Below are 17955 nucleotides of genomic sequence, written 5' to 3'. Positions count from 1 at the left end.
GACCCGATTGTTCAGAAGTTGTATGCCGACGCACCCCATCGACATGTGTAGCTCCTGCCTGCCGCACTTCTCCCTCTTCTTCTAGAGGCTGACGGCGAAGAAATACCTCCACAAGTTGAAGTGGGGGCTGATCCTCAGGAATCCTTCGCATAGCACGACGAACGCCACCATGTGCTAGATCCCGTTGGGATTGAGATGCTGTAGCTCAATCTTGTAGAAGTGCAGCAGCCCTAGGTGGAATTTGTGGGTGGAGGTTGTGAGCCCACGCTTGTGGAAGTGGGCGAATGACACCACGTAGCCATTGGGCGGTGATGGCAAATCCTCATCGCCGAGCAGTAGCCACTCCTCGGCCAAGGTCTAAGCGCGGAGAAGACCACGATGGATGAGGCCCTCCTTGCGCTGGAAGGTGATGTCGGAACGACACCATGGATCTATTGGAGGTGGGGGCATATGGATGCGAGCTCAACGGCGGTAGAGATGCAGAGGCAGGATACTTAAGCATTGGCGATGGTGGCATGGCTGCGGAGGTAAGGATGCATGCGTGCGTATGAAACACGGAGGGCTACCCTTTGCTTTTATAGGGGCGATGGGCATGAGAAAACCAACCGCCCGCCTAGATCTCCGCGCCTACCATGACCTGTCACCACGTCTCGTCGCAGGGCATGCACACGCAACCTATGGCCGTCCCTCAAAAAACATGCTAAACGTTTCGCCTCCCCAAACAGGCCATGACCCATCATAGGTAGGAGGGATATTGAGCTAAAGATGCTCCTACAGCCCATCTAGGCCCAGGAGTTCGAAGGTTGGTGCACCGACGGGTTCGACAACCGCTCTGGGCACCTTTAGAGTGAGGGGTGGAAAGGAATGGGCCTGCTAGCAGCTAGTACCTGGGCGCACGAGCGTCGTGGGCATCCTGGCCCATGTTTGAGTCTCGGTCGGATACGATCCATGATTTAACTCAAAGAAAGGCAGAGAGCCCTCGGGACCGGTCGAACGAACCCAAGAACTATATGGATTGACCGCTGAGAATCTAGAGTCAGTCACCAGCTGACCCAAGCCAGACCGCCTTGAATGGGATGCCGGCGCCCCACTCAGACTAGCCCGTTAATAGCTCACCGAGGGCCATGATTCATCCATAAAGGAAAATCATGGCACGGCTCAGCCCCTCTGTTTTTATAGGAAAAATGCTTGGGGGAAGACGATCACAAAGATGAGTCAACCCTTGATCGGACACCTACTACGGGCGGGGCTCGAGGAAAGTTGGACTCGTAAGGTGACCGAATGCACGGTCATAGAACGATAGACCCCCATAGGGGTCAGAATCAGGAAAGACCTTTTCTGACCCACCAAATCTCACGGCTATACCCCCGAGGGTTCTGATCATTACCAAAGGGAATTGCCATCCCCAGGACACACCAATTCTACTCCTCCGTAGGCTCGGGGGCTACTGTTGGGGACCAATACTAGGGTACCCGAAGAGGAGGAGCTAATGGTCAGCAACATTGATTCATCCGAGCAGTCAAGAGCACAACTACAGCTCCAACTAACCCCTAGGTGCATGGGCTCTGCCTCGCTCGACCACTGGGGGCGGGCTCCACCTCGCCCGACCTCGAGGCCACGATCTCCGTTTCGCCCGACCTCTGGGGGTGGGCTCCGCCTCGCTCGACTCAGAGGCCGCGGGCTCCACCTCGCCTGACCCCTTGGGTGTGGGCTCCACCTCGCCCAACCTCGAGCCGCTGGCTTTGCCTCGCCTGACCTCTAGGGGCGGGCTCCACCTTGTCTGACCCCGAGCCCACGAGCTCCGCCTCGCCCGACCCCGAGCCACGGCTTCGCCTCGCCCGACCTCTAGGGGCAGGCTCCACCTCGTTTGACCCCTTGGGTTTTTTATTGAACTGGTATAACATGCCCAAGCATCCCAAATAGCAACAATGGGAAATTATTGCAATATAGAATACACATGTGACTATACACATCAATCAAGAAACAAAAGAAGAAGAAGAAGAAGCTTGCAGCGGTAGCACAAAGGGGAAGAGGAGACATATATTGTGTTGAATGCCAAAATAAGATACACCATGTAAAGCAATGTGGGTGCGCTATCAACACAAAGAGTAACCTTAGTTGGTGAACATGATAGGTTTCCAATTAAACAAAGGCATTTAGGACCACATTTAGTATTTTGAAAAAAATAATGGCATTTAGTTCCAAATATATTTGTACAAGACGGTGGTTTTTCTAGTAAAATCTTTTGGGGTGTGAAAACGTAGTAATAACAAAGCAAGTTTAAGGAATAGAAGAAAATACTCCTAAATTGAAACAGTAGGAACTACAGGCAATAGGAGTCAATCAAGTGAATTTCTGTAACATGTTTAGTTATGATTTTCTAGATCCACCATGGAGATGGCACAATTATTCTAAGCCAATTTTATGTGGGAGAAGATCATGCAAGCATTGACATAAAGCACTCTACTACATACACTGTGCGATGATAGCCAAAACCCCTTCTTAACGACTGAGGTCAATGAAATAGGAAAGATGTGATGTGGGGGCGCCATTATGAAAGGCGTCCTAGGGCTTGAGATGTGGCCAGAAGGGCCAGAGCGGCATCCAAAGAGGTACCTATCGGGGATCAATACTAGGATATCCAAAGAGGAGGAGCTAATGGTCATCAACATTGATTCATCAGAGCAGTCAAGAGAGCGACTACAGCCCCAACCGACCCCTAGGTGCGTGGGCTCTGCCTTGTCTAACCTCGAGGCTGCGATCTCCATCTCGCCCGACCTCTAGGGGTGGGCTCTGCCTCGCCCTACCCTGAGGCCACGAGCTCCGCCTCGCCCAACCCCGAGGCCGTGGGCTCCTCCTCACCCGACCCCTTGGGTGCGGGCTCCGACTCGCCCGACCCCGAGCCATGGGCTTCGCCTCGCCCGACCTCTGGGGGCGGGCTCCACCTCGCCTGACCCCAAGGTCATGGGCTCCGCATCGCTTGACCCCTTAGGTTCATGCTTTGTCTCGCCCGATGGGGACCCATACCTCTGCCAACGACTCTAGGTCCAAGCGTATGGGTCTAGGTCAAAACTCTGACACCATGAAAGAGACTGGCATGACTCGATGTAACCCATGGCCATGATGGGCCATACCTGAGGGTTCACATCAAGAACAGCGTCAGGCATGTCGGTGTTGTTCTGCATAACCCTCATACGAACAATGATAGTCGCATCAGTTCACCACGACGTCTGCCGGGATGGGATGGAATGCCATGACCGGCAGATGACCCCTATGCATGGCACTAGTAATGGACAGGGTCACGACATGGAGCTATCCTTGTTGACATCTACAGGATCATGTGGGACCTGCATGAAGGAGAAGAAGGACCCGATGATCCTGAAGGCCTTCTTCTCTCTCTCGTTCTTCTTTTTTCCTTCGCTGTAACCCGCGCTTTCCCTTGGCCTATAAAAGGAAAAATAGGGTGTCCCATAAAAGGGATCCAATTCAGGACCAATCAATCGACCCATCGAAGATTTGATCCAATCCAGATCCGCACAATACTGAACCACGGGATAAACACACACGAACACACGGCTGAGCAGCGATCGAGCTCTCAGCACCCGTTTACTTCTTCCATCAGAGACTTGGGATCCTTTCCCTCTCACACTTGTTTGTAACCCCTACTACAAACTTTTAGTGCTAGTAACACAAGTGGTGGTGATGAACTAGACGTAGGGACTTTTAGTCCGAACCAGTATAAACCTCGTGTCCTCTAAGCACACCATCCGAGCCAAACACGCAATACTAGAAATTTACTCATCGGTGGTAACTCAAAACACCGATAGTACCAGTTGTAGTCGGTAGCAATTAAGGTTTATGGGGAAGGGATTAGAGTAATGAGATAATGTTTAATGGGGAGAGAAACGAAGAGACCAAAGCAGGGCACCCAGGAGTTGGGGCTGCTCTATATATTCTATAATCAGCTTATGATGAATCAATCAAGAAATGAGTTATCTCCTAGTCTACCTTTGCTGCTCTTAATCTCACCCCCTTTCACCATAGGGCGTTCAAGGAAGAATCCCAGCACCAGTCCCCAATCTACCTATGAACTCCGGAGTTGGGGACCTGTTGTCTTGGGCACCAACGCTGCTGACAACTTGGTATCGGCTTCCAGGCGTTCTGCATCCGCTGCTAAGCCACCACCACCCCCTCCAGCCACCACCATGCCTCCCACCCTAGCCTCACCATCCAACTCAGACGCCTCCATATCCTCAACCATGGCTGAACCATCAACAGTTGATCTAGCCAAGTTGATCCAGGACTTGACCACCTCCATGAATGCCTCCATCAACACCCTCCAAAGGCAGGTGGCAGCCCTACAACAAGACCAACTAGCAGCATCCTTCTCAGGCTCCCAAGGTTCTAGCAACCAAATGGGTGATCGACCGCCTCGGTTCTAGAAGCCCGACTTCCCCAAATTTGATGCGAAGTTTGATCCGCTGGCCTGCCTAAACCATTGTGAGTCATATTTTCATCAGCAGCGCATTGCGATGGAGGAACAAGTGTGGATGGCATCATACAACCTAGAGCCTGGTGCCCCGATGTGGTACCTCTAGGTGTAGCAAGATGAGGGCACTCCATCCTATGCGGTGTTTCTCTGAATTGCTGAACCTTTGTTTCGGGCCACCGATCTGGTCCAATCCGCTGGGTGAACTGATGGCCTACAAGCGAACCCAGCTCGGTCTTCGGGTATTAGGACCGGTTCAAGGTTTTGCTACCCCACGTTGGCACCCTGACGGAGGCTCAGCGCATCGAGGCCTTCACGGTGGGACTCCAGCCACCACTCAGCCTCGATGTCGAGATCCACAATCCACAATCCCTCATCGTCGCCATGAGCCTCGCCCGCAAACTAGAGCAACACGAGCAATACGTTGGGGTGGCCGCATCACTGCTTGCTCCACCATGGGCACCGGCACGTGGCCTCCTCATAGGGCCGCCCCCTCAGCTGGCGCTCCCTGCTCCCCCGACCAGAACTAGATCCTCCATGGTCTCCATCGAAGGCCGCTAGGTAAAGCGTCTTTCGCGGACCGAGATGGAGGAACGCCATTGCATTGGTCTCTACTTCAACTACAATGAAAAATTTGGTCGGGGTCACAACTAGGTCTGCCAGCGCATTTTTCTCCTTGACCTAGCTGAAGAAGATGAAGTTGAAGATGTCTAGGCCAATAAGGACGTGGTTGCAGCTGAGATGGTCAATCCGCACATCTCGTTGCACGCCATCGCTGGCGTCCGCACCAGTGAAACAATGCAAGTGCGTATCTAGCTGGGCGGTGCCTCCCTCCTCGCGCTCATCAACTCTGGCTCGACACACAATTTTGTCTCCGAAGAAGCCGTAGCACACACTTCGCTTTAGCTCCTCTCTCGTGGCAACATGAAGGTGACGATGGCCAATGGGGAGTGCATGTCATGCCTCGGCATGTACCGCACAGCGTCCTTCTCCATCGATAGCGAGACCTTCTCCACTGACTTCTTCACCCTGCCGCTAGCTGGCTATGACGTCATCCTCGGCACCCACTGGTTGGCCACCCTCGGGCCAATCCTTTGGGATTTTAGAGCGCTCACCATGTTGTTCTGGCACTGGGATCATCGTGTCTGCTGGCAGGGCATCGCCGGGCCAGTCAGCCTCTCTCTACGGGCATGCAGCAACGCCGACCTTCTTCCGACCTTGCTGGATGAGTTCAGCTCTGTCTTCGTCGAACCCACCGGCATGCTGCCACCACGATCCCGGGACCACTGCATCAACCTTGTCTTAGGGTCCTCATTGGTGGCTGTCCACCCCTGCCGCTACCTCGCCTCCCACAAGGATGAACTAGAGCGTCAGTGCTCCACCATGCTGGCATAGGGGCTGATCTAGCGCAGCAACTCGGCGTTCTCGTCCCCTATGTTGCTGGTCAAGAAGGTGGACAGTCTTGGATGAGTTGCATGGTGCTCGCTACTTCACCAAGCTCGACCTACGTTCCGGCTACCATCAAGTCCGCATGAACCCCACTGATGTGGAGAAGACGGTGTTCCAGACTCACGATGGCCTCTATGAGTTCCTCATGATGCCATTTGGGTTGTGCAATGCCCCGGCCACATTTCAGGCGCTGATGAACAATGTGTTGCGCCCCTTCTTGTGCCGCTTCGTCCTCGTCTTCTTCGATGATATTCTGAACTACAGTGGCTCGCTTGCGGAGCACCTGCGCCACGTCCGCGCTGTCCTCTCCATGCTTCACCAACATCGCCCCTTCGTCAAGCGCTCCAAGTGCGCTTTCGACGTTGACTCCATCTCCTACCTGGGGCATATCATCTCCGCTGTTGGGGTGGCCATGGACCCTGACAAGGTCTAGGCGGTAGCAGACTGGCCTACCCCACGATCAGCGCACGCAGTCCGCGGTTTCCTAGGCATGGCAAGCTATTACCGCAAGTTCATCAAAGAGTTTGGCACTATAGCAACACCACTGATAGCCCTGCTCAAAAAAGAGGGGTTCACCTGGACAGAGGCAGCTAGCCGGGCGTTCTCCTCTCTCAAGAAGGCAGTCACCACAGCGCCCGTGTTGGCCCTCCCCGACTTCGAGCAACCCTTCGTCGTGGAGTGCGATGCCTCCACCTATGGGTTTGGCGTCGTCCTTCTCCAAGGCCAACACCCGGTGGCTTTCTTCAGCCGCCCAGTGGCACCACGCCATCAGTCATTGGTGGCATATGAATGGGAACTCATCGGCCTTGTCCTCGCCATCCGACATTGGCAGCCACACTTATGGGGGCGACATTTTCTGGTAAGGACTGACCACTATAGTCTTAAATTCCTATTGGATCAGCGCTTGGCTACCATTCCCCAACACCATTGGGTGCGCAAGCTGTTGGGCTTCGATTTCTCGGTTGAGTACAAGCAGGCAGCACCAACACGGTGGCAGATGCGCTGTCCCACCACGACACCGAGGAAATAGCGGTCCTCGTCATCTTCAGACCTCGGTTTGACTTCATCGACCGCCTCCGCAAAGCCACTGACCAGGACCCCACGCTGGTTGCAATCAGGGATGAAATCGTCTCCAATCAGCGTGTGGCTCCTTGGTCCCTCGCTGATGGACTGGTGGCGTTCTAGGGGCGCCTCTACATCCCGCCTGGCGCCCCTCTCCTCTAGGAACTCCTCGCTGCAGTGCACGACGAAGGCCATGATGGCGTCCAGCGCACCCTTCACCGGCTGCATCGCAATTTCTGAAACCCCAACCTTCACAAGGTGGTTCAGGACTACATCAAGGCTTGCGCGACCTGCCAACACAACAAGTCTGAACACCTACATCTAGCGGGCCTACTTCTTCCGCTGCCTGTCCTGATGAAGGGTCGAGATGGCGACTAGAGGGGGGGTGAATAGTCCCTTTTTAAAACTTAATCACGTTGGCTAACCGAAACAAGTGCGGAATTAAAACTATCGGTCTAGCCAAGACTACACCCCTCTATCTATGTTCACTAGCACCTTGCAAAGATACTAATCAAGCAACAAAGGTGCCGGGCTAGCTATAGCTCTCCTAACCAATTCTAGAAGCAAGGTCACACAAACCTATGCCACTAGTACTTTAAGCTACAGGGGAGCTCCTACACATGCTAGTAAGCAAAAGCACAAAGCCAACTAAGCTCACTAGCAATGCTCAATAACAAGGCAACCAATGCCAAATTAGAGAGCGCAATTACTTAGCTACACAAACTAAGTAATGTGACTAACAAGGTTACATAAACCAAATTAGCCACGCAAGGGAGCTACTTCTATGCTACACAAGCATGAAGGTAACTAGCAAGCTACACAAGCTAACTAATTACAAAAGCAACAACACAAGCTTAATGTATATGAAAGTAAACGCAAGCTTGTGTAACGGAGATGCAAACCAACGGGAAGAACAAGGTTGACACGATGATTTTTCTCCCGAGGTTCACGTGTTTGCCAACACGCTAGTCCCCGTTGTGTCGACCGCTCACTTGGTGGTTCGGCGGCTAATTGGCATCACCCGCCAAGCCTGCACGTCGGGCGCCGCAAGAACCTACCCCTTGAGTGAGGGTAGCTCAATGACACGCTTTACTAATGTTGCTCTTCGCGACTCCCGCGGGGCGAGCACAAGTGCCCCTCACAAGCACTTCTCCGGAGCGCCGCACAAGCTTCTTGCGCGCTTCGACGGAGACCACCACCAAGCCGTCTAGGAGGTGGCAACCTCCAAGAGTAACAAGCACCACTGGCTTGCAACTCGATCACCTAGTGCCACTCGATGCAACCTCACGATGCAATCGCACTAGAATCGCTCACTCACACAATCGGATGATCACTATCAAGTATATGTGTGATGGAGGGCTCCCAAGCACTCACAAACATGGACACTAAGTCCCTTGAGGTGCTCAGCACCAGCCATGGCCGAAGGCCACTTCTATTTATAGCCCCAAGGGCTAAACTAGCCGTTACCCCTTCACTGGGCAACGGTCGGGCCGACCGGACGCTCCGGTCGTGTTGACCGGACGCTGGACCTCAGCGTCCAGTCGCCCGCAGACGGCCACGTGTCCCGACTCCAACGGTCACTTGACCTGACCGGACGTAGCAGATTCAACTGACCGGACGCTGAACCCCCAGCGTCCGGTCGTTTCCAGTAAGGTACCGACCTCGACCGGACGCGTCCAGTCACACTTGATCGGACGCAGCCAGCGTCCGGTCACACTCCAGCTACTGCGTCACCGTACGTCAGCCTGACCGGACGCAGCCCGCCAGCGTCCGGTGCTTTCAGACCCAGCGTCCGGTCAGTTGACCGACGCCAGCGTCACTCCACGTCAGCGTGACCGGACGCAGGCAGGCAGCGTCCGGTGCTTTTGGATCCAGCGTTCGGTCACTTGACCGACGCTGGCATCTCCTCCATTCTCTTCACCCTTGCTCAAGTGTGCTAACCACAAGAATTTGCATCCGGCGCAATAGAAAATAGACATTCTATTTTCCCGAAAGCGCCACCTCCTTTGTAAATGTGCCAACACCACCAAGTGTACACCATCATGTGTATGTGTGTTAGCATTTCACAATCATTTCCCAAAGGATGTTAGCCACTCAACTTGCCACGCCACTCGATCCTAGCGACAATGCAAAGTTAGATCACTCGAGTGGCACTAGATGACCGATATGCAAACAAGTTTGCCCCTCTTGATAGTACGGCCATCTATCCTAAACCCGGTCATAAACTTCTCTACACACCTATGACCGGTGAAATGAAATACCCTAGGTTATACCTTTGCCTTGCGCATTCCATTCCATCTCCTTCAATGTCGATGCAACACATGCACCAACACGATCAACAATGATATGATCCACTTCATATCATCACATGATCATATTGGTTCATCGATCTTGACTCTACTTGCTCTTCACCGTTGCCATCGTCCATCGGCGCCAAGTCTTGCTCAAGCTTCACCGCCACGCGGTCCATCACTCCAAAGCCTTCGACTTGCCCTTCACGCTTGCAACCGGTCCATCAAGCCAAGTCATGTCTTGATCTTCTCCACCTTGATCACATGACTCAATGTCATGTCTCATGTGCAATAAGCTCCTTCATCATCACATGTGTGAGCTTTGCAACATCTCCAAGCCATTTTCACTTCCATGGCATATGTTGCTCATACACATGTACCTGTGGACTAATCACCTGTGTATCTCACATAAACACAATTAGTCCACCTAGGTTGTCACTCAATTACCAAAACCAACAAGGACCTTTCACCTGACCATGGTCTGGGGCGACATCGGAATGGACTTCATCGAAGCGCTGCCCCGCGTTGGCGGCAAATCAGTCATCCTCACGGTCGTTGATCGTTTCAGTAAGTACTGTCACTTCATTCCGCTGGCTCACCCCTACTCGGCGGAATCAGTGGCACAGGTCTTCTTCACTGACATCGTCCGCCTCCATGGGGTCCCTCAGTCCATTGTCTCGGACAGAGATCCGGTGTTGGTGTTCACTTCCATCTTCTGGAAGGAGTTGATGCGGCTCACTGGAACTAAGCTGCACATGACGACAGCTTTTCATCCCCAGTCTGATGGCCAGACGGAGGCGCCAACAAAGTCATCGTCATGTACCTCCGCTGCCTCAGTGGGGATCGCCCTCGCCAATGGTTGTGCTGGCTGCGCTAGCTGCCCTGGGCTGAATACATCTACAACACGGCGTTCCAGTTTGCGCTCAAGGACACGCCATTCCGGGTGGTCTATGGCTGTGAGCCCCCCTCCATCCGCTCCTATGAGCTAGGCGAGACACGGGTGGCTGTAGTGGCCAAAAGCATGGTTGAAAGTGATGAGCTCCTCACGGACGCATGCGCTCGCCTAGAGCAAGCTCAGACGGTCTACAAGCGCTTCTACGACAAGCACCACCGTGACGTCCGCTACACTGTGGGGGACTGGGTCTGGCTGCGCCTCCACCACCGCTTCTAGGGCCATACCGCGTCACAGCCATCATCAACGACGTCGCCTACCACCTCGAGCTTCCACCTCGTGCCCGGCTGCACGATGTGTTCCACGTCGGCCTGCTGAAGAAGTTTATGGGGACGCCACCAGCAACACCGCCAGCGCTGCCCCCCACCCACCACGGTGCGACGTAGCTGATTCTAGAGCGCGCCACACGCACTCGTTTGGCCAGGGGCGTGCGGCAGGTGCTGGTACATTGGCAAGGCGAGCCCACAGCATCGGCCACCTGGGAAGACCTCGAAAGCTTCATCGACCGCTATCCAAGCTTCTAACTCGAGGACGAGCTGTTCGTCGAGCGAGGGAGAGATGTGATGTGGGGGCGCCATTATGAAAGGCGTCCCAGGGCTTGAGATGTGGCCAGAAGGGATAGAGCAGTATCCAAGGAGGTACCAGTTGTAGTCAGCAGCAATTAAGGTTTATGGGGAAGGGATTAGAGTAATGAGAGAATGTTTAATGGGGAGAGAAACGAAGAGACCAGAGCTAGGCGCCCAGGAGCTGGGGCTGCTCTATATATTCGGTAATCAGCTTATGATGAATCAATCAAGAAACAAGTTATCTCCTAATCGACCTTTTCTGCTCTTAATCTCACCCCCTTCACCATAGGGCGTCTAGGGAAGAATCCCAGCGCCAGTGCCCAATCTACCTACGAACTCCGGAGTTTGGGACCTGCTGTCTTGGGCACCAGCGCCCTTGACAAAAGAGAATAGGTAAAAGCAGACCAGGCAAGGAGAAAATGTTAGAAAAAGGAATCATACCTCCATCACTCCATGGGGTCATTTGCTTGGTCCATCAAAAATATGAACTTTTGCCTTGCAGAATAATTATATCCCTAAGATTCATTATGATTAGGGCAAAGCACTGTTGAAAAGGGTGTCCCCTGTTTTATTATCATCTTGGAAACAAAATCGAAGTAAAAGAACATTTATGGTTCTGTTTAAAGAAATGTAGGCATGTGTGGTACATGATCAACTATTACGTTAACCTTGATAATAGCGGTAATGCCAGGTAAATAGTTTTCTTTTTAGCAAACAAAGCTAGGACAGTGCCGGAGCTAGACTAGGTTCAGATTGACAACCCTTGTAGCCTATGGAATTCGGGTCCATAAAACAAATGAGCATCCTAATACTGATGATTAGCTAAGTGAGAGCAGATCAGTTGTATACGAGCTGATAGCAGAAACATTATAGCTGATTGGCAATGTGAGAGCAGATCAGTTGCGCAAGCTCATGCTCGCTACCAGGAAGAGGCGACTCTGCCAATTACAGACCCAAACATGGCCTAGAGCCAAATCAGTATATATCCTAACATGAAATTTCTTTAACCAATCACTATTCAAATGATAGAACTGCGAGTAGTTGGACAGAAAACACCGTCAAAAGTCCTGAATCAATCCCTGATATCTCAATGTACTTTCACAAATAGGAGGGGATTTTGCAGCACGCCCTTCCCCGGCGCTTAATCCACCTCCGCAACTGCACCAGCTGCACAGAACCAGCACCCACCACATGACATCGTTCGCACCAGAATCGAGCAGGCGACGCGAAACCTGACTCACCGATCGAAGTCCGGAGCACCGATCTGGTTGGGCTGACGCGTGCGAAAACCGAAGAGCCATCTTCCGAGCCTAAGGCTAGTGGCGGTGGTGGTGACGCGATAGCAGGAGCGCGGCGGGGCCAGGCAGTTCTAAAGATGCAAAACAATTAAGCGGGCTTAACAGCCGTTTAAATTGTCTTAACGGTGTTTAAACAGACTACTATTATCATGGCCTTTCCTTTAGACAAAGGTACGCTCGTCATGCCAAAACTTTATTGGTCAAGAATCAAGATGTCCAAGCAAGAATTGACAGTCGTTGCTGGGAGATATCAGCTCCCTTTCATCTTCAGCTTCCTCGATCTGCTGAACCGGCCACTGGATCCTATTCACACACACACAAAAAAAAAGAACCGGCAACTGGAACCGGAACCGGAACCAGAAACTGGAACCGGTGTCCTTGTGCTGAGCTCTTCGCAGTCAGCTTTTGTCTTTTTTATGTTTCGGGCTCGTCGTCACTTGTCGCAAAGCATGGCCGGTCACCACATCTCGATCGTGCATGTGCTTGCACTTTTGTCTGACGGATCAATCGGTTCATTTCAATTTCAACAAACCGAGCTGGAACTGGAACTGGAACCGGAACCGTTGTCACTATTCGGTGATGAGTGATGAGCTCCACACTCCACCCATCGATGTGAATATGTGACCCATGTTGCCAGCTCTTGAAATTTCATGCCGGTTCTGGTCTAGTAGCGTGGAAGGGCTGCCCGTGCCCAGTCACCGCGGCTTGCTTGTGCTCAGGGAATTACCCGAAATCGAAAGACCAAGCCAAAATTAATTATTTGAAATTAAAACTGACATGATCGAAACCGAATACTTCGTTCATAAATTCAGTCATGCAGCTAACCGAATTTGTTTTGGATATTTCAGTCTTAGGCTTCGGTTATTAACCCGCAGTTAACTGAAATAGCTGTTATTATTTGCTTGATGATTACGTGTTATATATTTGAACTTTCAACGACTGAATGTTTATATGCTATTAAGTGGCAACAACTATATCAGTGTTAGTGTTTGATATATTTATGTTTACCTCGTGATATTTTATTGTCAAAACATGCTTTTGACCAAAGAAATTGATGCCAAGATTTGTTGTCACAACATGTCTTAAAACTATTAGTTCGGTCTACATCGTAAATGAGCCAAAAGACCGAAACTAAATTGCTCGCTCAGTATTTTGCATTGTATTTATAAATTACGAAATATTGAAAGAAAAACAAACAGATTTTATATAAACTGTGTAACTGTGCAAGTCCAGGCTCATAGCACGAACAACACCGAAGCAAACCCATTGTAATGTCTAAGGCCCTGTTCGATTCGCTGAAATTTGGCTTAGGCTGATTTGTTGTGAGAGGAAAATACTGTTCGTAGCTGAAAAGTACTGCTGAAGTAGAAGTTGTGCTGAACAACACACATATGCACAGTAGTTTATACTCGCTCTCTCTAAGCTACAAGAAAATTGTAAACATTTACAGCATCAAATAAGTTTAATTTAAGTCCACCATGAAGCAATTGGTATTATAGATGCTAGTATATTTGTTTTGTAAACTCAATTAAAGTGACAGAATTTTGACTCGACTAAGTACTCCCTCAATGTCAAATTTTTTGTTAGTTTTTCTGCTAAGTCAAATTACTCTAACCTTGATCAATTTTATAGAAAGTTGCACCAACATTATCAGTAGCAACAAATTAATCTTATTATGAAATATTTCTTGATATTTCATATTGTATAGGTTAATATATTTTTGTATAAACTCAGTTAAAGTTATAAAAAAATTAAATTGAGAAAAAATTGAAGAGGCCGCATTTTGCAAAGAATGGAGAACTTGTCTAGTACACATAGTGTTCATGGTAGTACTACTTTAGAAAGTTTACACCCTCCACTAAAGTAGTCGCTCTGAATGTGCCCTATATTTGGTCACTTAGTCTTTAGGTAGCATTTAGTTGAGAGTCAAGGTGAAGTGGAATGGTCCCGTCTATAAGGCCGTCTCTATAATTTTAAAGGTCCTTGGGCAAGCATGATCGTAAGGTATATAGTATGAAAAACTTTCATTATGTGTTTAGTTAAAAAATGATAGTACAACCAATGAACTATAAGAACAATAAAATAACTATTATGATTGCCTTGAATAAAACAATAATGCTTTAGTACTTTATAAAAAACCATCTTCGAGCATTTCTTGATGTAAAATCTTTTAAATTTCATGATGCAAAATCTATAAGAACAATATAAATCGGAAATAGGAAAAGACGTTGCCCTCAAAACTCTCATGGGCTATTGTGCTAAATATATGGATCTTCAAAAGCTTATTATAATGGCTATATATATCTAGTACATACATGTATACTCATAGGCCCCCTAACAGCTTGGGCCCCGGACGGTCGAACCTCTAGCCCTCCCCCTAGAGACGGCTCTGTCCGTCTATGATTTATGGGACGGGATGGGGACGGAACTGCTCCATTTTGTGTTTGGTAGATAAGGGACGTGAACGACCCATTTTGTGTTTGGTTGAAAGGATAAATATGAATGGGATGGATGGCGGATTTGATGCCGTTAGCTACTATTTTAGTGGGACCCACATGTTAATCTCTTTTTATATAAAAATCCTCTGGCCCCTTTCGTTCGACGTTTGCAAAGACCATTGACACAATTAGGCACTGTCAGATGTGGGCCCACTGGACAGCCTCTCATATCTATCTTCTTCCTTACTCTCATCGTCATCCAGCACCCCTGGCCCACCAACGGCTCCCCGCCTCCGCCGGCGTGGCCCATCACCGGATCCTCGTCCAGCAGGCACAGCACGCCTCCTGCCCGGAGTCGCTCTTCTTCCACTTCCTCGCCGCGGAGGGTGGCGGCGCGCCGGCCGTTGTCGAGCTTCCAGCCGCCGTGGAGCTCCGGTCTCCGTGTCCGTGTGCGTCGTGCTTGAGGCGTCGCTCAACTGCGTGCGGAACCAGATCTCGCTGGGGGAGGATGAAGCATGAGCTCGCCGGCCACCGGGGGAGAAGGAAGAACGCTGCCAGAGGAGAGGAAGAAGAAGGTCGTCGGGGGAGAGAGAGAGGAATTGCGGAGACGGCTTGGGTGAGATTGTGAGATGGCGTTGAAGTGGGTTGACTCTGCCCGTCGTTTTTGTTGGGACACGCATCACCCCTGGTTCGAGAGAATATTCCATGGATATTTCCTAGGTGGGATATCTCACTTCCTAGTGACTCCCAATCAAACATCTCTAAAACTGGATCCGTTCCATCCTATCTCATCTCATCCCACCGACCAAACACTAGCTTACATTTGCTCCTCCTATGTGAGTTTTCAGATAAGTACACATACACGTTCTTCTGTTGAGCGTATCATTTTTGGATCATGGGAATAACATCATCGCTTCCAAAATGAGAACTGAACTTGGACGCCAGGAGGAGCTCCTCTGTTATCCTTTGATTGATCAAGGTTAATTTGCCATATCTGGCACAATAGCTATTTTAGTCCCTCAACTATTACTCGAGGCTCAATTTCATTCATCAACTTTCAAAACGGCCATTTAGGTCCTCAAACTTTAGTTTTAGACTCAATTTCATCCTACAACTACGAAGATGATCGTTTTAGTCCTCAAATTTTGCATTTTAGACTCAATTTTATCCATAAATTATCAAAGTACATTTAACTCTTATTTTCAACTCAATTTTGCCTATTCAAAAAGAAAACTTTATATTTTAGACACAATTTCATCCATAAATTATCAAAATTATAGATCTGCTATTGTTTCAATATATCCATGTATTCTTAAAGAATAAATAGTGTTCGATGCAACTATAATTGCTCCTACAAATATCATTTAGTCGGATATATGTAAATGGTACCATTATAAGGTAACATTAAAAATAATAGCTTGGAATTATTAATGGCCACGAAATAGTTTTTGGATGAATATTATTTTTCTATCTCCAATCATTGGTGGTGTTGGAGCTAACCATGTGCAACAGTGCAGCGTTCCACATAGAATGTAGACAAAGTTGAGTTAAAAATAAAGGTTTAAAGAACAGAAAATATTTTGGTAGTTTATAAATGAAATTGAGCCCAAAATGCAAAGTTTAAGGACTATATCAATCATCTTCATAATTCTAGGATGAAATTGAGCCTAAAAATAGAGTTTAAAGATTAAAACGATCGTTTTAAAAATTCAGGGACGAAACTGAGCCTTAAATAATAGTCGATGGAAAATAGTTATTCTGCCGCCGTATCTCACTTCACTAACCGTAAGTCCGTAACTTACCAGTAGTAGTAGTACCATTTCTTTTTGGTTTACATTACAGAGAGCTAGCACTGCTTTTCTGCGCATTATTTATGCAAACAAGTCGGTTGTGTTTGGGCACAGTCAACCTTTGATGCTGACAATATCATGTTCGCTTGATCGTATCTGTCATGCTTATCAGTTATGATATAGTGTTTTTTTCTCATAACAAAACAACATCAGTCGACTTATAAGTCACACAAACGATTGAGCGAACGGGGTGATTCACCGGTTCCGGTTGCAGTTCCAGCTCCAGCTCCAGTTCTGGTTCCGGTGCTTTTTTTAAAGATTGGAACACGCCCGTAGACGGGACGCCCGTAAACGAAGTTCTGTTTCTTGTTTCTGAGAACTTGGGCGCCCGTACACGATCCTCAAAATTTTCCGTCAAGCTTTCCCTGTCCGGACTACTCATCAATCAAAGGATAAACGCGCAATAACCTTGATCAGAATCTTCTTTTAAAATGAACCGTGGAACCAGAACCAGAACCAGAACCGGAACTGGAGCATGTCCAGTTGCCTTCATCACAATAACAACCGTGCTGCTCTGTTCCTGCTAATGACCATTCAGACGGAAACATAAGTTAAACACGAGCAACGTACTGCTGTATAACACAGTGCAGCATTTGTGCCTAGTCTAGAGACATGCAAACACAAGAAGATCCACCACTTCACAACCAGAATCTTGTTACCATGAATAATGATCACAGCACGGTAACCCAAATTAATCTTTCCTCGAACAAAAAATCAGAAAAAATAACTCAAACCAATCTCTTACGTACATACACATATATGACACTCCAAAATGGGCAAAAACACCTGCAAACCTCATGCATGTTTCATACGAACACAACTAATAAATTCCTTCAGGTACCATCATACAACATACAAGTATGCCAACGGAAAAATGTTGAATCCCAACATACATACAAGGTGTCTGAGACTACTTTTTGAGCATGACGAAGCCGATGAGTATCCCAAACACAGGGATGAGGGTGAGCGTGGAAGCGCAGAGGAGAGCCATGCCAATGCCATGCCGGTTCTCGAGGCGGCGCGCGACCCAGAAAGAAGCAGAGGCCGTCGCAGAGCCCACGATCAGACCGGCCACAAGGACGCCGTAATAAACGAAGACGACCGCGTTGCCGTGGTGGGAGAAGATGCCTTCGGGAGTAGTCCTGTAGAAGAAGAGCGCGAGGGCCGCCACCGCTTGGAAGACGCCGACGGTGAGCATCGCCGACGGCACCATCGTCCTGCTGCGGAGGGCGGCGGAGGCGGAGTCCACGACCCTCGTGAGCGCGGCTTCGGGGTCCATGGATCAATTCTCTATGTCCTGGCTAGTAGCTAGAAGCAGTAGTGTGTGCTGGCAGCAGCAATGGCGCTTGAGCTTGAGCTTGGGAATGGCAAGAGGTTGAAGATTGAGCGAGGCCCTGCTGCATTCGCCGTGGGAGTTAAATAGATGCCGATGCTACTTTGACGACGCGTGACCGAGGAACTGGAACCGGAACCGGGAGGAACTGGAACTTGAACTGGAACCGGAACCGGAACCGGTGTCGCTGTCCGGAGCTCAACGTACTAGTAGTATGCTGTCTGATA

This window comes from Miscanthus floridulus, chromosome 16 (assembly GCF_019320115.1).
Source record: "Miscanthus floridulus cultivar M001 chromosome 16, ASM1932011v1, whole genome shotgun sequence".
NCBI classification, from domain to species: domain Eukaryota; kingdom Viridiplantae; phylum Streptophyta; class Magnoliopsida; order Poales; family Poaceae; genus Miscanthus; species Miscanthus floridulus.
The sequence above is the reverse complement of the archived record's forward strand: the minus strand, read 5'-3'. Positions refer to the sequence as shown.